This window comes from Haliotis rubra, unplaced genomic scaffold (assembly GCF_003918875.1).
Source record: "Haliotis rubra isolate DU_JTF1 unplaced genomic scaffold, ASM391887v1 Scf79, whole genome shotgun sequence".
NCBI classification, from domain to species: Eukaryota; Metazoa; Mollusca; class Gastropoda; order Lepetellida; family Haliotidae; genus Haliotis; species Haliotis rubra.
Window position 1 is genome coordinate 716693 of NW_025767512.1, and position 24669 is coordinate 741361.

Consider the following 24669-nt stretch of genomic DNA (forward strand, 5'->3'; position numbering starts at 1 on the left):
TTGATCATGATAGCGTGTCTAATGGTGGATCATGATAACGCGTATAATGGTTGATCATGACAGCGTGTATAATGCATTGGTCATGAAAACGTGTATGTTTTGATCATGAAAACGTGTACTGTTTTGATCATGGTAGCGTGATGTTTTGATCATGATTACGTGTATAATATTTTGATCATGATTACGTGTATAATAGTTTCATCATGATTACGTGTATAATAGTTTCATCATGATTACGTGTATAATATTTTGATCATGATTACGTGTATAATATTTTCATCATGATTACGTGATTACGTGTATAATAGTTTCATCATGATTACGTGTATAATATTTTGATCATGATTACGTGTATAATAGTTTCATCATGATTACGTGTATAATAGTTTCATCATGATTACGTGTATAATATTTGATCATGATTACGTGTATAATAGTTTCATCATGATTACGTGTATGATAATCATGATTACGTGTATAATAGTTTCATCGCGTGTATAATATTTTTGATCATGATTACGTGTATGATATTTTGATCATGATTACGTGTATAATAGTTTGATCATGATTACGTTTCATCATGATTACGTGTATAATAGTTTCATCATGATTACGTGTATGATGTTTTCATCATGATAACGTGCATAATGATTTTATCAAACCGAAACTTGGTGTATATTCTCTTTGGCAAATGCACGAGTAAGCAGCCGGCAGTAAAGCCACTGAGAGACTCAACCAGCTGTGTCTTACATACTAGATAGACAGTTCTCCGGGAAAACGGGACCTGTATCTTTGTACAGCGTTTAGTGGTGGTGGTGGTGGAATTGGGTTTAACGTCGTGCTTGAGAATATTTCGCTCATATGACGACGTGCATGCGTGTGTATGTGTATGTGCGGTTGCTTGTACTAGCCCAGACTGAAGCTGGTTTTATAGTGCTAGCACACTGAGATACCATGCCGCAGTGAAGCATGAATACACCACTCAGACACATTATACGGACTCCAACCGACCAGTCCTTGTTGTACCCATTAATGCCGAGCGCCAGGAAGGGACCAACAAGTACCATATTTTAACGTCTTTTGGTATGACGCGGTCGGGGATCGAACCCGCGACCATCCGCACTCCGGGCGGACGCTCTAACCGCTACACCACGGAGGCGGTACCGCGTTTAGTGAGTGAGTGGGTGAGTGAGTATGGTTTTACGTCGCTTTTAGCAATAATCCAGCAATATCACGGCGGGGGGCACCAGAAATGGGCTTCACACATTGTACCCATGTGGGGAATCGAACTCGGGTCTTCGCCGTGATGAACGAACGCTTTATCCTCTAGGCTATCCCCACCGCTGCAGGAATAACGTGCAAAGAGAGCTCTATCTTTTTAATAATAGTGGCAGTTGTGGTCGGGTAACAGTAGTGTTGATGAGTGAGTGTGTAAGTGAGGCTTAGAGGATTAACGCTGTTTGGAACAGTATTCCAGGTAAAAACAAGACTCGTAATATTTTTGTGGAAATGATGGAGGTCCCAGATCACGACAAACTACGGATCATCTGGGATTCGAGTGAGTGAGTATGGGTTTACGCCGCGTTTAGCAATATTCTAGACTGACTGACTGACTGAGTTTTGGTTTTACGCCGCTTTAAGCAATATTCCAGCAACATCACGGCGGGGGACACCAGAAATGGGCTTCACACATTGTACCCATGTGGGGATTCGAACCCGGGTCTTCGGTGTGACGAGCCAACGCTTTAACCACTAGGCTACCCCACCGCCCCAGCAATATTCCAGAAACATCAGACACCAGAAATGGGCTTCACACAATGTAACCATGTGGGGAATCGAACCAGAGTCTTCAGCGTGACATGCGGACGCTTAACCGTTAGGCTACCCCCTCGACATCTGGGAGTCGAACTGAGTAGCGGACCGTGGTAGCACTGCGGTTTGCGATATCTGAGACGACTGGATCTGCGGTCCATGTGACCCACGAAATACGACGCGAACAAAAAGCGAAAGCGAACTTGAATGATTATTTTTCTGCCATCTTTTTCACACGTTACATGTTAACAGTCGTAATTTGCTTAGCTATAAATTGCTGCGAATACGCTCGTTAATACCTATCCCAATTATGAATGATTTATAAGGTCATGGCCGTTTGTTTATATAATTCTCACTTGGACATGCGCAATGGTGCATAACAACCCTTCTATACATATTGATGGAACCAGTTTCGGACGGGAAGTTCAACTTCGCCATTGTTCAATTTGTGACAAGATATAAATGTTGTAAATAGTTTTAATTAGGAAGAAAGGCGTTGAATTGTGTCGCACACAACTGATCCAGTTCACAAAACGCAGCTGTTTGATAGTTTGAAAAACAGTACTTTTTAATAGTTAACAAGCCTTTCTCACAACATCACATTACAGGTAATTCCGCGTAAAGTTTTTCACGCCAACTGGGTGTTGAATCCTAAATTATTTATACTGAATACTCAGTGAATCCACTAAACGTGTTTTAATTCCCTTTCAGTGCTCATTAAAATCGCAATTTCTATGCAAGAGGATCAATTTGCTATTGTCAGAGAGCGTGAAGATCGATACTGTTGATTGTTTACACTGTCGGAGGGAATTGAATTCTAAAAAGGTTTTTGTTGATCCTACCCCCGTGGAAGACATTGATCAGCAACAAAGATAGTTTTCGAGGAGAATTGCAGTTTCATAATGTTTGTTTGTTGAAAGAAGGCTGCGTGACGATTGTGTTGAGTCAGCAAAATGTTTTGCAATTAGTTTTATTGAAAGTAATATTCCTGTAATGGAAGTTTGTTTGTCATTATTGTGTAACTAGTTTGTACATTAATTTATCTTTCTTCTGAAAGTATTGACAATCCTTTGTCCTGTGTGTTAATGAAAATGTTATGGTGTTTTCATTTCAAATGTGTCTATCAACCTGAGGTTTTATATGTCGAACGCATGCCATATGTAATGAAGTCTTATACTTTAGGGAGGGTATTCTTCAATTGGCGAGACATTCTGAAACCGAGATCTTGAACCAGGCTCAGGAAACATAAACAAACATCGAGGGTACATCAGCCTATGTCTCCCTCGAGACCAGTGAACAACTTATAATGTCACACAATATACATACTTGAAATAGTAATGTCACACAATATACATACTTCAAGCAATAATATCACAGAATATACATACTTCAAGTACTAATATCACACAATATACATACTTCAAGCAATAATGTCACACAATATACATACTTCAAGCAATAATATCACACAATATACATACTTCAAGTACTAATATCACACAATATACATACTTCAAGCAATAATGTCACACAATATACATACTTCAAGCAATAATATCACACAATATACATACTTCAAGTAATAATATCACACAATATACATACTTCGAGTACTAATGTCACACAAAATACAAACTTCAAGCAATAATCTCACACAATATACATACTTCAAGTACTAATATCAAACTATATACATTCTTCAAGCAATAATGTCATACAATATACATACTTCAAGTACTAATATCACATAATATACATACTTCAAGTAATAATATCACACAATATACATACTTCAAATACTAATATCACACAATATACATACTTCAAGTAATAATATCACACAATATACATACTTCAAGTAATAATATCACACAATATACATACTTCGAGTACTAATGTCACACAAAATACAAACTTCAAGCAATAATATCACACAATATACATACTTCAAGTAATATTGCCACACAATATACATTCTTCATTAATAATGTCACACAATGTAATACTTCAAGTAATAATGTCACACAATATACATACTTCAAGTAATAATATCACACAATATACATACTTCAAGTAATAATGTCACAAAATATAAATACTTCAAGTAATAATGTCACACAATATAATTACTTCAAGTAATAATCTCACAGAATGTACACACATCAAATAGTAATGCACACAATATACATACTTCAAGTAATAATGTCACACAATATATATACTTCAAATAGTAATGCCACACAATATACATACTTCAAATACTAATGTCACACAATATACATACTTCAAATAATAATATCACACAATATACATACTTCAAATAGTAATGTCACACAATATACATACTTCAAGTAATAATGTAACACAATATACATACGTCAAGTAATAATGTCACACAATATAATATTTCAAGTAATAATGCCATACAATATACATACCTCAAGTAATAATATCACGCAATATACATACTTAAAATACTAATATCACACAATATAAAACATCAAGTAATAATGTCACACAATATAATAATTCAAGTAATAATGTCACACAATACACATTCTTTTAAGTAATAATGTCGCACAATACACATACTTCAAGTAATATTGTCACACAATGTAATACTTCAAGTAATAATGTTGCACAATATAATACTTCAAGTACTAATGTCACACAATTATAACTTCAAGTACTAATGTCACACAATGTAATACTTCAAGTTATAATGTCACACACTGTAATACTTCAAGTAATAATGTCGCACAATGTAAAAAACTTCAAGTAATAACACCATAATAGTCACATAAAATACATTAGTCAAGTAAATACGTCAAAGATTATACCGTTTTCACCGACTAACGTAAATTGCTTATGTATTACGCAAGAGAACCAAAACTCCGTTTCTGATCGATTGCCTTGCGTGGTAAATAATATAGTGTATTTCTATGTATGCTATTTTCTAATCAATGATCTATTGTCGTCAAGTTTAGATATTTCTGGAATCTAAGAAAGGTATCCAAGAAAGGAATATCATTAAATTTCGTAATCTTCTATTGAAACGAGGAAATGAACAGAGCAAATTATGGCCCGACACTCGGATGCTCCTGAGCGACTGCAGAAATTATAGAACACTATGTTACCTCCACCTATTACGTGGTCTTTAAAGTCTAACATGTTATCCTCAGTATTGAAAATAGCTTCATTAGTTCCTTTCAAGCTCGGATGGTGGACGTTGTATGACGTCAGATGGACTTCCATTAACGACATGGCTGCATCGTCTTCTAACAAGCTGCCGGCGACTGATTAGGAGACAGAAGCCATTGTATGGAACTTTGATGTGCTTGTACTGAGCGTGATGTACATCAACAAGGGTGTGGGGTTGTTGAAATGTTCCATCCATCCGTCCGTTCGTCCGTTTGTCTGTTCATCCATGCTTCCCCCATGCATCCTCCAAACATCCATGAATCCACCCAGCGGTCCATCCGTTCATCCGTCTGTCTATCCGTCTATCCATCCTCCCATCGGTCCATGAATCAATCCATCCGTCTTTCCATCCATCCTTGCGTGCGTCAATCCACCCATCTCTCCCTCCTCCATCTCTCCCTCACCCCTCCCGCCCTCCATCCTCCCAACACTCCATTTACAATCCCTCCTTCCTTCCGGGGGGAGGTGGGGTAGCCTAGTGGTTAAAGCGTCCGCTTGTCACGCCGAAGACCCGGGTTCGAGTCCCCAGATGGGCACAATGTATGAAGCCCATTTCTGGTGTACCCCCGTGGTGATATTGCTGCAATATTGCTATAAGCGGCGTAAAACTAAACTCACTCACTCCTTCTCTCCTCTCTCTATCTTCCCATCTCTGAACCAATACTATATCCTCTCTCATCCCCTATTTATCGTCTCATCTATCATATTTTGTCTTATCACAGACATCTATGAGTCGCCCGTCTGTATATCCATATAACTATCCCCCATCGGACCATCTATGTACGTATCCACCCATCTATGTATCCATCTATCATCCATATGTCTATTTACTATCTACTCATCTCTCCTACTTACGAATGTCTCGAGACGTATCTATCTATCTATTTATCTATGTATCTAGCCTCTCCGCCTAGTGTACTAGTGTCCGTCAACATGCGTTGCTTGTAATGCCTGCGTGATGTATGTTCCACGGTGTAAGTTCTAATCGCAAATCACTGTACTTATCCTCCACTATGGCGGTGGGGTAACCTAGTGGTTAAAGCGTTCACTCGTCACGCCGAAGACCCGGGTTCGATTCCCAACATGGGTACAAAGTGAGAAGGCCATTTCTGGTGTCCCTTGCCGTGATATTGCTGGATTAGTGCTAAAAGCGGCGTGTACTCCCTCCCTCACTCACTCATCCTCCACTGTAATTGTTTGTTTGTTTCATGAGCATCCAACAACGCAGTTGGGATGCAGTCACGATATGCATCAACCCAGCCCGCCAACCAAATCAACCGATCCCGTTAGTCACCTGTTACAAGCATGAGTTCGACCGCGGACCTCCACATGTCGCCATTATGTGTAAATACCACATCCACGTGTTGTTAGGATACTGGGTGGGCTTATAGCTAACCGGTTCACTTGTAACCGCAAAACCCGGGTTTAATTCCCCACATGGGCACACTGTGTTGAGGACATATCTGGAGTCAACCAATGTTGCCGGAAAGCGTGTAAAACAATACTCACTCTCTAACATGTTTTTGGGTCTGTCCGCGGCAGCCCAATAAGCTATCACGCACGCCTTCTCTCTCGACAACAACTGATATCATCGACAAGAATGTTTTTCTTGTGTTTGGGGGACATCGGAGCATTGACTTCGACTTTTTCATTGCTCAATAATGTTTTTTGACTTTCTGTTTTTGTGGCTTTGCTCGTGTCTCTCCTGTCTCAGCGACCTTGAAGATCGGGTTGAATTGTGGTTTAACAAACAAAGAGTTCTCGTTTAATTGGATATCTTCTATATTTCAAACCTCGTCAACCCGGATATATGTCCAAACCGACAGGACGACGAACAATAGGCATCGGAAAACGAACAAAGGGCAACGACATTACCACCAGAGGGTAGACAAAGGCAAACTATCAACACAACGACAGCCCGTCCACAGACAACGGACATCGGGCGATGATAATAGACAACGGACATCGGACATCGGGCGATGATAGCGGACAACGGACATCGGGCGATGATAATAGACAACGGACATCGGGCGATGATAATAGACAACGGACATCTAGCGATGACAACGGACAACGGACATCAGGTGAAGACAATATTTTACAGACATCTGGTGATTACAATAGACAACGGACAACGGACATCGGGAGATGGCAATAGACAACGGACAGCTGACAAAAGAAGGGACATCGAAGAATGACAATAGACAACGGAAAGCGGGCGATGATAACAGACAACGGACATCGGACATCGACAATAGCGGACAACGGGCAGCGGTGATAATAGACAACGGACATCGGACATCGGGCTAATAGACAACGGACATCGGTCAACATACAACGGACATCGAACGCGATGACAATAGACAACGGATAGCGGTCAACAGACAACGGACATCGAACAATGACAATAGACAACAGAAAGCGGTCAATAGACAACGGACATCGAACGATGACAATAGACAACGGAAAGCGGTCAACAGACAGCGGACATCGAACAATGACAATAGACAACAGAAAGCGGTCAACAGACAAATGACATCGAACGATGACAATAGACAACAGAAAGCGGTCAACAGACAACGGACATCGAACAATGACAATAGACAACAGAAAGCGGTCAACAGACAACGGACATCGAACGATAAAAATAGAAACGGAAAGCGGTCAACAGACAACGGACATCGAACAATGACAATAGACAACAGAAAGCGGTCAACAGACAACGGACATCGAACAATGACAATAGACAACAGAAAGCGGTCAACAGACAACGGACATTGAACAATGACAATAGACAACAGAAAGCGGTCAACAGACAACGGACATCTGGTGATGACAATAGACAACAGAAAGCGGTCAGCAGACAACGGACATCGAACAATGACAATAGACAACAGAAAGCGGTCAACAGACAACGGACATGGGGTGATGACAATAGACAACAGAAAGCGGTCAACAGACAACGGACATCGAACGATGACAATAGACAACAGAAAGCGGTCAACAGACAACGGACATCGAACAATGACAATAGACAACAGAAAGCGGTCAACAGACAACCGGACATCGAGCGATGACAATAGACAACGGAAAGCGGTCAACAGACAACGGACATCAAGTGATGACAATAGACAACGGAAAGCGGTCAACAGACAACGGACATCGAACGATGACAATAGACAACAGAAAGCGGTCAACAGACAACGGACATCGAACAATGACAATAGACAACGGAAAGCGGTCAACAGACAACGGACATCGAACAATGACAATAGACAACGCGGTCAACAGACAAAGCGGAGCGATCAATAGCAAGCGGAGAACAACGGACATCGAACAATGACAATAGACAACGGAAAGCGGTCAACAGACAATTGACATCAAACGATGACAGTAGACAGAGAAAGCTGTCAACAGCGGCGGACAGATGACAAAAGACAACAGAAAGGACATCGAACGGACATCGAACAATGACAATAGACAACAGAAAGCGGTCAACAGACAACGGACATCGAAATAGACAACAGAAAGAACAGACAACGGACATCGAACAATGACAACAGACAAAAGAAAGTGGTCAACAGACAACGGACATTGAACGATGACAATAGACAACAGAAAGCGGTCAACAGACAACGGACATCGAACAATGACAACAGACAACAGAAAGCGTTCAACAGACAACGGACACCGAACGATGACAATAGACAACAGAAAGCGGTCAACAGACAACGGACATCGAACAATGACAATAGACAACAGAAAGCGGTCAACAGACAACGGACATCAAACGATGACAATAGACAATGGGCAGCGGCCGTCAGAATGGACACCTTCCCTCTGGACTACTATCGAAACCAGAAACCAAGAAAGCAAGATTAATGTATTATGCTACAGGACTACAGCGCACGTACCCTATCACTTTACAAAGTCTTAGTGACTTATCCATAGCATCTATTTTCAACTGGATCAGATTCTCAGAAGATACAAAGATAGTGGGTTAAATATTAATCAGATTATCATATTTGTTTAATAAATTGATAGTTACATTTACTGTTGAAGCTAAAATTTCCTAAAACAAATCGCACAAGTAGGATCTAGACTAATACTTAGTCTCTGAAAATATATATAAGTTTAATAGTAACAAACAAGCCTATTTAAATTGAAAAGTAGCCCCAGGGAGACCAGAGATCCCTGAGAAAATCTGGACTTGCTTTATTTTGGGTTTTAGCATTGCAGAGAGGGCTTGGCAGTAGGGAAAATAATGGGGTTCAGGGACTGTGAGACAGACTAAAGTAGGATCATATCATGATGAAACTATTGCCAAATATTAAATAATTGCGTAGAAACTTTGGACCGTTACGTTGCAAAAGATGTGGATTAATAATCGTACAGGTACGTTGACATATCAGTCGTATGTACATACAGGGCCTGCTTTAATTATTTACATGGCGAAGAGACATGGCAACTTCATTTTCTACTTCCTGGGGATCATACGTTAAAAGTGATAAAAGTATTGATATGATCATAAGAAATACCTGCTTAAGGGGAATCCATTACATGATTCCGACGATATCATAAGAACGCGTAAGGATAAACAGCTAGTGTTGACACCTTATGTTGAGTATTTATCCTGTCCCAAACGCACGCAAAGGCAAGTCAAATGTTCATCCAGAGAACATATGTTTCAAGTACAAAAAGTGTTAGGATAGAACGGAACTTGTTATCACCCAAAGGCCGAATGTATTGATCCAATTGTTGTATCCACGATCGTGATGAAACATTCTGGAATTTTGACCTGTATCAAACGCAACTAAAACGCAATCAGGTAATGATATCCATCAGATCTTGTAAGACCCTTTTTTCGAAAGTTGACATTCATTAATAATGACCAAATTCCAAACAGTCAAAACGTCAAGAATTTGAACTTTGACTCATGAATATTCAGTGATATTTTCCTGAGAACTCACGAGGGAATCGACAAGGTGTCTGCTGCGAAAACAGTGAGAACGCGTTTAAAAGTTCAAGATTACATCAAAATGTCCAAAAATGAACTTCAAAGTGGTCTTTAGTCAATTTTCAAATTTTCAAATCTGACTTGAGTCAACCCCCCACCCCGATCCGCCAATGCAGGGTATCAAACCCGTTCTTGGGTGGCCAGCGAACACTTTATCCACTGAGCTACTACACCGTTCCCATAACTCGAACAGCCACGGATATGTATATACCGTTCAGTGTACTAATTATATAAAGATTACTTTGAAAATTGGATTTTCCCAAATTATCAGGAAGCGTTATTTAAAACGTTCCAAGGCTTAATGCAGTCGTCGATATAACGTTAAATGTAAGGTCCAAAACATAAAGATGATATTAGTATCAAATACAACACAATTGAATAAAGGTTTCTTGTTTATTTCAATTCAGTCAGCATGAAACGTGTGTATACTGTTTCTTATGTTCCACGTGTGTCAATTATGCGGATTGGAAACAAATCTGATTGAACTCTTTTTAATAGATTAATATCGAATGCATCAATCTTGAACCCTTTGCTACTCCCTTGCTCTGAAACTGCATCCCATTGTTTCCCATAAATGCCGCTCCGTCACGTCAGCCTGCAATATCACGTTACTTATCCACTTCCACGCACTGGTCTGCATTTCACAGAAGCCGTGATCAATTTCGTAACTTACAACAAGGCTCCCCAGTCACATGATTGTACGTGTGTTGTCGATTGCAGTGTATATTACAGCAACTGAGAATGGCTTTGCTAGTGTCAAGTGCCAGAAGCAAATTGCTAGTTGGTCGCTTTTATAAGACCACTTTCCTTGGATTTACGTAGTGATTGGTGACACATTATTCGGAAGAGGTTTGGCCAATGTCTGATAGGTGCTTTGACCAGTGCGATAAGAGAAGGATCGACAATGGCGTATTTTCTCATCAGTTTGGTCTTTAAGTAGTCTTTTGCGTCAATACCCACCCAGACTTGGGCGTTCTTTGGGCTTATCTTATACCTCGGGAAATTCACAATTCTAAAACCATTTTACTCACAATCTGGTCTCAGACATTTTCCATTTCTACCAAATCCGTGAGTACGGTCATGGTGCAGGCCAACCCAGAAACATATCATTATGTAAGTGTAAATAGGTGACTCCGGGATTCGAACCCGCGACCTGTGGTGATACAAAGACTATACGTGCAGGCCTGACCAACAGCATTCTGCATGAAACATACAGTCAGTCTAATTTAATAAGTGATTATGTACTCTTGATTGAGTAATTACATACTATTGAATGAGTAATTATATACTGTTAAAAGAGAAATTATATGTACTGTTAAATGAGTATTTATATACCTTTATACCATTTAGGAGTTATTCCATTTTTTTATTTTTTGTTTGTTCGGTTGCTTAGGGTTTTTGTTTGTTTTTTGCTTCTATTATTTCTTTTTTTTTTGGAGGGATGGGGGGTTATTTAGGAAACAAGATGTATGACTGTAATAATTTAGATAATGATTATGATTGTAATGATTTAGAAAATGATTATTCCATTCAGAAAGTGTTATGAATTTCGTGCAAACACGCCAATTTCGTGCAAGCGTTTTTCATGGTGTGCACATGATCATGGTAGCGTTAAAGTTTGAAATTTGCAGTGAAATGTGTTCGTATGTTACTGTACATTTCAGTGATATTTTGATATTGTCTTACACACAATTAACTAACTTTTTAGAAGCGGCGTCTGTTACGTCAAGAACGTCACATTGAAAGATGGGACAAGACAGAGCATTGTGGCTCGTGCTCTTAACATTGTACAGTGTGTATTTAGCAGATGACAATCACGACATCCACAGATAAATAATGTTGATGACAGACGTCGATCTGGTCGTCCAAGAACGACAAAACTGGCTCACAATGCCGTTTCACAGTGTTACAAAACCGTGGTCAAAGTGCTTCGCAAATTGAAGACGATCTTCACAGAGCTAGAGGTGTTAGCGTGAGTGGACAGGCGATTCATAATCGGCTCCACTGATGGAACGTACAAGCCCGACGTCCATGCGTTGCCCTACGATGGACGGACCGTCACATTAATGCAAGATGTCGTTGGCGACAAGAGAGGCAGCGCCATGAGCATGCTAGACTAACGCTTAGTCTCTGAATATATATAATTTTGATAGTAACAAACAAGCCCAGTTATATTGAAAAGGAGCCCTAGGGAGACCAGAGATTCAGAACCTGAGGAAATCTAGACTTGCTTTATTTAGGGCTTTAGCACTGCAGAGAGGGCTTGGCATTAGGGAAATTAATGTGGTTCAGGGACTGTGAGACAGACTATGAGCATGCTTACGAGCGTGGATTTGTGCGCACTATAAATAGGCACTATTATTATTATCAATCGTCGTTGGGCACACGTAATGTTTTCGGATGAATCAACTTTTACTTTGGATGTCTATGACAGGCGAACAGAGGAATGGAGTGGGTGGGGTCAGTGTGACTGGTAGACCGTCTTCACATGTTACTCACGGACGTGGTACTGGAAGTACCACCGGGACAGAATATTAGAGGTACACTGCTGCCATTTTGGCGCCGATGTGGACGTAGTTTTTTGTTTCAGAATGACACCTCGAGAGTAACCGGGTCTCGTATTGCTACAGTGTACTTCCAACAGGAGAAAATAATCACTTTACCAAAGTCAGCACTCAGTCCAGACTTGTCACTCATCGAACATATCCGAGATATCCTTGGACAAACTTGGCGCTGCGCTGCATGAAGAATGGAACAGGATGAACCAAGCTGACATTGTACGTTTGATGAAAAGGATGTCTTGCTACAGTGTACCTCCGTCAGGAGAACATAACCACCTTACCTTGATCAGCACTCTAGACTGGCCACCCATCGCACATGTCTGTGATATCCTTGGATGGTGAGTAGGCCTACGTCACCAACCACTCACTACTCTCAACGAACTTGGCGCTGCTCTGCATGAAGAATGGGATGGGATGAACCAAGTTGATATTGTTTGATAAGAAGTATGCCTGGATTGTCTTGAGCATTGGGGAAGATTCGCGCAATATTAATGAGTCAAACCTTAAAATATATCGCATTTCATCATCATAGTCATTTGTCATTTTTGTTGACGAACGACTTCAACATTTATTGCATTTCTTCTATTTCAATATTGTTGTTATCGTCGATCATCACGGTCTCCATATTTGGAATAGAACTTGGTTGTGTGCCGGATAAACATTTGGCCAAGTATTTAGTCACCGTATTTTTAATCTTGTGTCCATCTCTCACTAAACCTTCCGGGTCTTACATTATTTAATTAATGTTCAGCGTCGACTTCACAACAGAAACACCAGATGTGTTCACCAATGATGAACACAATGGATACGCTTCGCACTGAGTTAATTTAATTTGCAAAAATTAATCATAGGAACGAATCTTGGTCGCTGTGACCTGTGACCCTGGCACAACAACAATGCCTATTTTTAGCTATGTGCACTAGAACTGATCGCCTTCGTAATTTTTTTTATAAAAGGCACAAAATCATATCTAGGAAAGTGTGAAATATGTTTTTCGTAAAAATTGGTTAATAGTGAAATAACGTCCGTGATTGGATACAGCTGCTGCGTGTGATTAGTTTTCAGGAAAACATTATCTGTGACGAAGATTACCTTCAACATCCTCAGTTAGAGTCAACTTAGAGAAGACATTGTCTGTGTGCTTTATCCTCAGATTCGGTTATCCTCGTCACCCTTCATAATAAGAAGCTAAAGAAAACGAGCTGGCCTACCATGCGTCTTCAAGAGATGGAATTGCATATTCTGTCTCAAGAACAGACGGATGGAGTGTCTTGTCTTGTAATGGCCATAGGTTGTAGGAAAATACGTTCAAGATCTTCAGTCTCACAGACCCAGAGAACACATTAAAAATAATTCCAGTTCCAGCAAAGGTTGATTTAGCTCTCTGAAAGAAAACATTGTCTGGGGTTCAATTTGCCACATTTTCTATTTTGTGCATACATTGTTATAAAAAAAAACTAACCTTTTTTTCTAGAATACAAAGATAGTCAAGTTCATTTCTCAGTAAGTGTTGTACAATTAAGTCAGCTTAATACCGCTTTAACAATATTTCAATTACATTGCAGAATCTCAGTTTATGGATACAGGAGATGACGTGAAGTGACGTGTTGGACGTTTACAAGGGTGAAATCAATAAGGGTGTGGTGCTCCCCAACCATTGTCAGAATACATATTGTACGAAACACAACAAAAGTTATCCAACATGAAAGAATCAATATAGGGATGGTTAAATCAAATCATAACGAATGGTTTATTGCTATATTTCAGGCCGACTGTTGTTGTTTTCCGAACAGGTTGACTAATAACACTTGTTTGGTGATGAACCAATCCGAATATCCAGAAGAAGACATTTGCTCGCCGTTGAAAAATATCCAGACAGTACGGTTTGACAATTCGTTATTGCTTTAGTGAATTGATGTTAATTATGCATGTACACATGCTATCTTAAGATAATACCAAATTCACATTTTTAGTTGAAATAAGTTTAAAACAAAATTACATGTTTTATGAAATAGAAATAAATTTAGACTCATGGTCAAACAGGCTCCTAAAAATATATAATGATTCTAAACGATATTTTTAAGAACTTAAATTAGATGATCACCAAACGCTTGAAAGCAACGTAATTCTGTTTGAATTACACATAGCCATTATATCTAATTCCAGTAAGGATAACGGTAAAGGAGGAATATTCAAATTACCCTAACGGGGCACGCAAATTCAATTATGAAGTCATGGCAGTACTGTTCCTAACATCTCATGCAGAAAATCTCGCGTGAAAAAACGCGAAACGAAAAACGCTAGCCCGTGTACCTGTCTTAACGCTATCAGGAGCCTTCCCTCGAGGCGGGCCAGGAAATGGCTATTCTACTGACAGATAATACGATTGTCCGTTTCAGAATTAGATCTATAGCTTTAAGTTGTTTCAATTCCTTGGACTCTCACACGGTCACGGCCTGGTAAATTGATCCGTCTTGCATTACCATTTTTCGCCCGGCTGTTAATGTTGTTACAAATTGGCTGAATTGGTTTCTTTGGAAGGTAATATAAACCAATAACAGGTAATTTGTTGAAGAAGCGGGTTATTTTAATCTATCGAAACCTCTTTCTGTCCGTCCTTTATGGAAAACTTGTCGAGAAAAAAATTACCTCCCGAAAGCCGTTACGTCATTTGCTGAATTTAGAATATTCATTGAAGTTAATAAGATTCCAAATGTGAACTCGCTGACGTGAATTACTACCGAAAACGATTCCAATAAATTTCTTTGAAGCGCTCTGAAGTACCTTACCAGAAAGATAATTTATTTAGCAAATTTGGTTCTGATAATAGAATGAAAAACAGCTATAGAAACGGAAAAAGCTTAAAAAATACAAAAACAACAACATTGTTGTTCGAAAAAAAACACTTACTTTCATTTCCCCAGAAAAAAAGATGTATGCGATACCATTATGCAGGAGTAATGACATTAATTTAATCATTCATATTACCATGGATCATTATGCTAAATGCTACATCATAAGAATAACAAAGTAACTAGTACATTGATGCGTTTTTCAATATGTTCATAAATCATTCGTGTACGTAGCTCACAACGCTGTCTCTATGGCCAGGTATTGTCAACCGCGAACAATGATTAATATCATGCATGTATTCAGTTGTCACATTAAGTCCATAATGCTTGAATGCTTTTTTCAATATCTCACGTACGAGCTAATCCAGGACTGCGTGTTTCATTAAGGATTATAAACAACATACCGCGAGCTTGACCGTGTTTTTTCCATGGGTCAATGGCTCTACGGAGGGGCTAATTTAGCAGGAACGCCGTCCAGTCTTGGAAATGTAAAAAGGTCAGAATCATGCTGCTGTTATTCAAAGATGGATGGTTCCATATTGATATTTACTTGTTACGGGTTTAATATGGCGAGTATACAACCAGTAGGATCAATACCACGATGCAATAAATTATTATTCGTTGTTTTTCTGTATCGCAACTAAATAACGCCCCACATGGGTAAAATGTGTGACGCCCATGTCTGGTGTCCCCCCCACCCGTGATATTCCCGGAATAGTGATAAAAGCAGCGTAAAACTCGTTCACTCTAAATAACGGCTATTTTTATGAGAAATTGTTAATTGAACTGTACACATGTGATATACAGACACCTATTAGGCAGTCATAGACCTCATTCTACAAATATACACTGCCCAGCAAGAGTGAGTGAGTTTAGTTTTACGCCTCACACAGCAATATTCCAGCAATATGGTGGCGGTCTGTAAATAATCGAGTCTAGACCAGACAATCCAGTAATCAACAGCATAAGCATCGATCTGCGCAATTGGGAACTGATGACATGTGTCAACCAAGTCAGCGAGCCTGACCACCTGATCCCGTTAGTCGCCTCTTACGACAAGCATGGGTTACTGAAGGCTCATTCTAACCCGGACCTTCACGGGTTGAGTGAGTGAGTGAGTATTGGTTTACGCCGCTTTTAGCAATATTCCAGCAATATCACGGCGGGGGTACACCAGAAATGGGCTTCACACATTGTAGCCATGTGGGGAATGGAACCTGGGTCATCGACGTGACGAGCCAACGCTTTATCCACTAGGCTAAACCAACAGCCCCTGCACAGCAAGGGTAAGTGAGTATTGGTATATCACAAGTAGAGTGCCTTTGAAATAAACAAGTGAGCACATTTTTGTCATTTTATCCATATTCCAGGATATTCCTGTGATGGCAGGGGACAGAAGGGATGGGCTTCACACACTGTACCCATATGGAGAATCAAACATAAGTCTTCTGTGGGACACGCTTAATGAACTTTCCCACAGATGTATTAGCCCAGGTGAAACTGATGCTAATTGGGTCAGCAAATATTGTTTAATGCCGTCTTATCAGTGTTTCATTTGACCTGTTGGGTGCTTTGAGATAACGGCTGTACTGACACCATTAGCTGTAGGAATATGTGAGTGAGTTTAATTTTACGCCACTTTTAGCAATATTCCAGCAATATCACGGCGGGGGGCACCAGTAATTGGCTTCACATTGCACCCATGTTGGGAAACGAATACCTGTGACGAGCGAACGCCTAACTACTATAGTTTGGCATGAAATGCATGTGGACCCGTTTTTTGTAAATATCTCTTCATCCAATGACCCAATCGATCTCAAACTGTGCAAGTGGATGTTTTGTCAGACAACCTAATCACATTGTAAATCACCGATTTTATGCATTTGTATTAAAGAATCTGTCTATGTAACTGTCAACAAAATAAACAGCAGAACGCAGAAGGCTTGCAGAGGGAGGGAGCCAATGACCTGTAACAGCGGCAGTGTTGGGTCATAAAGGTAAATGCACGTGCAGTTCATGATAGTTACCTGTGCACTGCACAGTGATAGACCGTTTGGAACATTCACATTGACTACTTCTAGCTGTCATCATGAAAGCTTATTCAGATGATGCTAAACGTTTAATTAGCAATGTGTTTAAATTTTTTTAAAAAGAGAGCAAACGTAGCAAACCAATTTATAAGGTGTCGGATTACATGAAACGTACAACTTTTGCTCTTGGCATGAAAAAGAACATCGTGCTAACAATTGTGAAAAATAAACCAACAACCAATAAACAAAACCTTGTACAAAAAGGTAGGCATCCAAAGTTAGATTCTTTTGACATCAGGGTCATCAGCATAGCTGACCTACATTGACGAACGTTGACCTTTATGACCCAACACTGCCGCTGTTACAGGTCATTGGCTCCCTCCCTCTGCAAGCCTTCTGCGTTCTGCTGTTTATTTTGTTGACAGTTACATAGACAGATTCTTTAATACAAATGCATAAAATCGGTGATTTACAATGTGATTAGGTTGTCTGACAAAACATCCACTTGCACAGTTTGAGATCGATTGGGTCATTGGATGAAGAGATATTCACAAAAAACCGGGTCCACATGCATTTCATGCCAAACTATAAGCTACACCACCGCCCTGCCAAGCAAGAACCAATTTAAACACATATTTGGCTGTGGCTACTTATGAAACAAACATTATGCCATATACGTTTATGTAGCCTTGAAATTGAGAATTGACACTGATATACTCAGAGGAAACCCTTCACAACAACATCGTCCTTCGTGAAATTGTCCGGATTAATAAAGGTCTGGATTAATGAAGGTCCGGATTCTTGAATCATGGGCACGTAAGTTGGGTTTAACGGTGCTTTGAATAATCGTGTTGTACAGTATCAGCTCGATGTCTCACGGAGGTCCAGAGTGACGCAAGTGTTAGATGTTCGCCATTTCGGTGAATCACAGGAGCACGGGTGTTCTGTCTCACAGTCCCTGAACCATGTTATTTTCTACCATCGAGCCCTTCCTGTAATGCAAAACCGAAACTGAAGCACGTTTAGATTTTCCTCATCTCCCATCTCAATCGGACTCCTTTTCAGTTTAAATTGATTTGTTTGTTTGTTTCTATCAAACATACATATTTTCATTGACTAAGCTTTAGTATGGATGTGTTCTTGAACGAATGTATCAACCCACGCTTCACAGAGCCAGGACCAGTTCGCCGAGCTCTCCACACAGTCACTGCCACAACTCCCCACAGTGCCAGGCCTCCTATATCAACGCTTGTAGTTGAAGGCTCAACCTACTGGTCGTTGCTGACTGACAACTGAAGACTGTCTTGACGCCGAGTAGTCTTCCCAAGCTGCATGTTTTTGTTTGTTTGTCAATTTGAATTTCCATTTGAACTATCATGTAATTAGTTTTAGTGAAGATGGAGTGTGGTACGTTTTCAATTATTTTGCAATCTCAAAAACATCTAATTGAATAAACAACAAATAAATTAATTTAAGAAACAGTAAGTTACTAGTAAACCTTTCCTAATTTATTGTAACGAATTTCCCAAAGACATATCTACAAATATAAATATCACCTCATTTAGGGGTTGATGGAAATGTTTGAAGATTCTTGTAATGGAAGCACGAAACAGTGGTAGCAACTACGATACTGGGAATCGAATGTGTCACGGGCCGTGATGGAGTTTGTGTCATCTCTGAAGACGTAGTAATCTCACTATGTATTTATAGACCATGAGCATTAACAGCTAGTGAGACCGCTGTTTACACACTCGACGGCACATCAAACATTATACCTTTATTCGTTGCATAAGACGATAATCCACCATTTCCTAGGTCAAATCTCACCCTTGATCGATACGGCGTTATGCTGTGGGCGAGGGAATTGTAGAGATGTTGCAAATCACTAAAAGGTCGGTCAAGCCAGAGCTGGTTTACCATACCATGTCATCCCAATGTCGATATTCCTTTCCTGATTAATATGGTTAGAGAGTTCTCGTGATTACGCCCGGTGAGCATGCCCGTAGCATACTTCATCGCCCCAGTTGGAGACCACACGCGGTGGGCAGCATAATATTTCATGGCCCGCGCTGCCAGAGAAGGTGGTTCATCAGTTCAGAAGGTCCGGTGGACCTATTAGAAACTGGTGTCTTGTTGTTTTGTTGCCCGGAAACGGTTGTGGATGAAACCTATGATATTCCCTGTTAGCGCCAAGGAGTATTGGACTTTTTATGACTATCGACCCATTGGGAATAACAGTAATTGTGTTGGCTGGATGTAAATTGAGGGGGTCTTGAATCATCTTCTCTGAAAATATTAATGCGAACGGTACTATTGGAACATATTCGTATTCTAAGTGTTCTGTGTTATTTGGTGTCGGATCTAATTATCCCCAACCAAGATTAGCCAACTGTAGCATTGTATAATTGTACAAAATTAAAAGCTTCTGGACTAGAGACGAGAGCTTCCATCTATGGTTTCAAAGAGGTAATACGATTGATTCATTTATCATTCAAAACATACTGAGCACAGTTACAGCATTCAGTGACTCAGCAAATTGATCAAAATTGTTCTGGTGAAGAAATTTTAAATTTGACACATCAGTGACCAATTGGCAATTTCACGTTTATGTCGATGGGGTAGCCTAGTGATAAATGCTTTACGCTGACCCGGGTTTGATTCCCCACATAGGTACAATGTGTGAAGCTCATTTCTCGTGTTCCCCGCCGTGATATTGCTGGAATATTGGTAAAGCAGTGTAAAGCTAAAAGCTCACTCACACAGTCCCCCATTTTGACTTATACTATACTTTCCAAAAAAACTTTAACCTCACTAGTGTAAATATAGCCACTTACATCAGGCAACTGTTCTAAACTAAATTTTGCAAAATATTCCATACTATTGAAAGGTACTGTTTACACCTGAACTGATGTATTGTAAAACAAATTCGTAAAGTTGAAAAGATCATTGTCATGACTTCAGTAAATGATAAAAATCAGTGAAAATTGGCGAATACTTAACAAAACTTTACATCAAAACCCAGCTGTTCACATGCGCGATATGTGCACATGCTTTTCAGCAATTCGATGCATGATCCTCGAGCAATTCATCTGCATAAAAATTTGCAGTTGGTTCCCCCATGTTAGTGGAGAAATAAATCTTCGATGTATACATAACACATAGTGAGTGTTTTAAGTGAGTCTAAACTTTTGATGGGAAGTAGATATGTTCACGAATATATTAGCGACAAAAACGCTGAAATACTAATGTTTTAGCATAATTGGAATGATGTTAGGTATTCTGCTTTTGGCAGAGATTTATTGTGGTAATAAACTTTTTCGTCATTATTTACAAACATAGACTGAAAATAGCGGAATCAAATTAAATCTTAAAGACTGGTGCATTAGTAAGGAAGATAGTACAACAAACGGAATATATCGGAATATATCGGTATCACGGCCTCATGACGGTGTATACCAAATTATTCTCATATCATACCTATGCGTGAAATTAAATCCGGACTGGCGTAGCGTGTTAACACTTAAACCCCATCAGGTTCCTAAACGATCATTAACGCTAAGTGGAGCTGATGTTTGAGTATACTGGGCAGACACTGGTGTTAGACGCTGAAACATATAGCAGTAGTTTTACCATGGTGTTCAGTTGACCCAAAAGCTTTAATCTTGTCAAGCCATATTAATGTCCTTAAATTACCCTTTAAGCACAGGGAGGCCAAGACAGCAGGTTGTAGCCCAGCTTTAAACCTTTTACTATGAAATCAATCTGTTCAGTCAGTTGCAAATGCACTTTTCATTCTAAACAGCCCCAGGTCTGGGAAACGTTATGGCTTTTGTGAAAATGTTTCGAACCAGAGTCTTGTGATGAATGAGGTAAACAAATTGTGATGTGGTTGGGGTGAGTCTAAAATATGGAATTTCTCTGGAGGGTGGAAAAAAGTCAATCCTTCTTGATTTTCATTACGATTTTGAAGTTGATATAGATTTCAGAGAAATTCGGGTCCTAGGGGTATCAGTTTATTGAGTATGAGAACAAAAATCATTGTTGCGAGCGAGCTGTTACAACAATGAGTTCCAGGCAATCCATCATGGTTGTGAATTACCGGCGATCTGACGACGTAAGGTGGTTACATAAACATCGGAATACTCAGATGTAATCAAGCCCCGTCATCTGTTTCTCATCATTTGCATCCCTACTTTGCCTTTTACACCTAATGGACACTATTTCCGCTAAAATCGAGACTGATTTAATCTCTGTCGTTGATGTTTATACGTATCTCTGCGAATCTGATAATTAGGGTGTTGTATTACAATTGTATGGGTTGGCGTATGGTCGTACTAACGAATCATACTTGTCGGATTAATGGGTGTTTGGACTTGGTGTACTAGGGTTATCGGTAGACAGGTGGGTGGGAGTAGTCCGGATTAGTAGGTGTTCGGACTAGCGAGTTATAGTAGTCTACATTAACGGATGTTCTGATCAACGCCATAGAAATGTCCATAGTGAAAGGGTTTTCATTTTCAATGTGTATGATATAATGTCTGTGACTTTCGAAGATTATTGCGTCTTACAACAACGTTTCTCCAGCTGAGCGGATGAGTTATGTTTACGGGTTAAACAATATTTCACTAATGTCACAGAGTGTCAGCCTGATGAGGAACGAAAATCCAAAGGGGCGCAGGCTACATGGACGTTTGATGCCGCGGTGAAACCCGCAGTGAAACCCATGGTGAAACCAATAATGGAACCGTGATGAAACCAATGATGGAACCGTGGTGAAACCAATGATGGAACTGTGGTGAAACCAATGATGGAACCTTGTTGAATCCATTGATGGAACCCGTGGTGAAACCAATTATGGAACCGTGGTGAAACCAATGATGGAACTGTGGTGAAACCAATAATGGAACCGTGATGAAACCAATGATGGAACCGTGGTGAAACCAATCATGGAGCTGTGGTGAAACCAATGATGGAACTGTGGTGAAACCAATGATGGAACCGTGGTGAAACCAATGATGAAACCCATGGTGAAACCAATGATGAAACCCATGGTGAAACCAATGATGCAACTGTGATGAAACCAATGATGGAACGGTGGTGAAGCCAATGATGGAACCGTGTTGAAACCAATGATGGAACCGTGTTGAAACCATTGATGGAACCCATGGTGAACCAATTATGGAACCGTGGTGAAACCAATGATGCAACTGTGATGAAACCAATGATGGAACCGTGGTGAAACCAATGATGGAACTGTGGTGAAACCAATGATGGAACCCATGGTGAAACCAATGATGCAACTGTGATAAAACCAATGATGGAACCGTGGTGAAACCAATGATGGAACTGTGGTGAAACCATTGATGGAACCGTGGTGAAACCAATGATGGAACCAAACCAATGATGGAACCGGGGTGATGTGGTGAAACCAATGATGGAACCGTGGTGAAACCATGGTGATGATGAAACCCATGGTGAAACCAATGATGGGTGAAACCAATGATGCAACTGTGATAAAACCAATGATGGAACCGTGGTGAAACCAATGATGGAACTGTGGTGAAACCATTGATGGAACCGTGGTGAAACCAATGATGGAACCGTGGTGAAACCAATGATGGAACCGGGCTGAAACCAATGGTGAAACAATGATGGAACCGTGGTGAAACCAATGATGAAACCCATGGTGAAACCAATGATGAAACCCATGGTGAAACCAATGATGAAACCCATGGTGAAACCAATGATGGAACCGTGGTGAAACCAATGATGGAACCGCGGTGAAACCATTAATGGAACCGTGGTGAAACCAATGATGAAACCCATGGTGAAACCAATGATGGAACCGTGGTGAAACCAATGATGGAACGTGGTGTTCAAACATTTATGGATACCAAGGCATGTGTCAACAAAGTCAGTGAACCTGACCACAGGACCTCGTTTTACAACAAGCATGGGTTGTTGAAGATCTAACCCGGATCTTCACGGATCTGAACGAGAGCCTACAAAACAAAGATTTGCAAATATACTATTTAAAGAACAACCTGGATCAAATCAAATATTTAAACTTTATTTTACACGACAAATGCCCAAAACAACCTTTGTGGCACAAATTCACCATGCCAACAAATACAAAGGTTTCTTTACCAAGCCTTCATATTTCATTCGATTCAATGCCCATGTCGCTTGGAGCTAGGGACGTCATTTGCCTTTGAAACCCCCAGCCATTCGTGATAATTCACCGCATATATCAATCGTTAATGAAGCCATCGATACTCGGGATCAGCATGACTACTCATGTAGAACACGCAACAATATTCGTAGACAAATCTATTCCCACGGCGATGTACTATCCACATAACGGAATTAACAAGCAATTGAGGAAAGTGACACAATAGAGAAAAATATGAGACACTTAACGGAACGCGAGTGGTTGGTATAAGTTTAATGACATTTAAACGCATTAGACGACGCTGTAGATGTACATTATATTATTTGACCGTGTTGCTGTTGATCTGTTTTAGACTTTTGTGGCAGTAACGTGACTGGAAGTAAGTGGACCACGTTCCAGAGAGCGTTATAGTGCAGGGTCTCTCTGTATAGCGAAGGACCACGTCGCTGTATGTGACGTTGTTTTTGCATTACGAGAGATGTGAAGACATTATTGTGTTAATCCCCAGACGAGCAATGTTATTAATCGAGGGTATTTCATGCATTCAAAGCATGTCTCATATAGTCAGGACATCATTATGCATTCAAAGCATGCATCATGCATTCAGTTGCGGCAAGATTGAACACAAGTATTGAATACTATGTTAACAGCCACCAATGCTGTGATTATTAATAAGAGGATATGGCTGGACATGGAGTTGAGCATCATGTTCAATGCTAATGCACTTGGTGTGTGTATATGTGTGTACGTGTGCGTGCGTATGTGCGTGTGTTACTGTACTCGTGCGTGCGTGTGTGTGTGTTAGAGTGCGCGTGCGTGTGTGTGTGCGCGCGTTTGTTTGTTCTGTCTCGCTGGCCCTGAAACAACGCACATCCCTTCCGCCATCTCCGTGAGTGATTCTTTTCAAAATTAAAAGAGAGAGAGTGAGAGAGAGAGAGAGTGAGAGAAAGAGTGAGAGTGAGAGAGAGACAGAGTGAGTGAGAGAGAGAGAGAGAGAGAAAGAGTGAGAGAGAGAGAGAGAGAG

General features: G+C 40.2%; 2 long non-coding RNA genes across 2 annotated transcripts; one reads left to right on the forward strand and one right to left on the reverse strand.

The window, feature by feature from the left end:
- Window positions 1-1209: 1209 nt before the first annotated feature.
- Window positions 1210-23876, reverse strand: LOC124261173. The gene is made up of 3 exons (XR_006894270.1): window positions 23865-23876; window positions 23448-23453; window positions 1210-1343 (listed from the first exon to the last, which is right to left on the reverse strand). It is a non-coding gene; the product is annotated as an uncharacterized LOC124261173 (long non-coding RNA).
- Window positions 12681-13960, forward strand: LOC124261174. The gene is made up of 2 exons (XR_006894271.1): window positions 12681-12929; window positions 13343-13960. It is a non-coding gene; the product is annotated as an uncharacterized LOC124261174 (long non-coding RNA).
- Window positions 23877-24669: the final 793 nt, after the last annotated feature.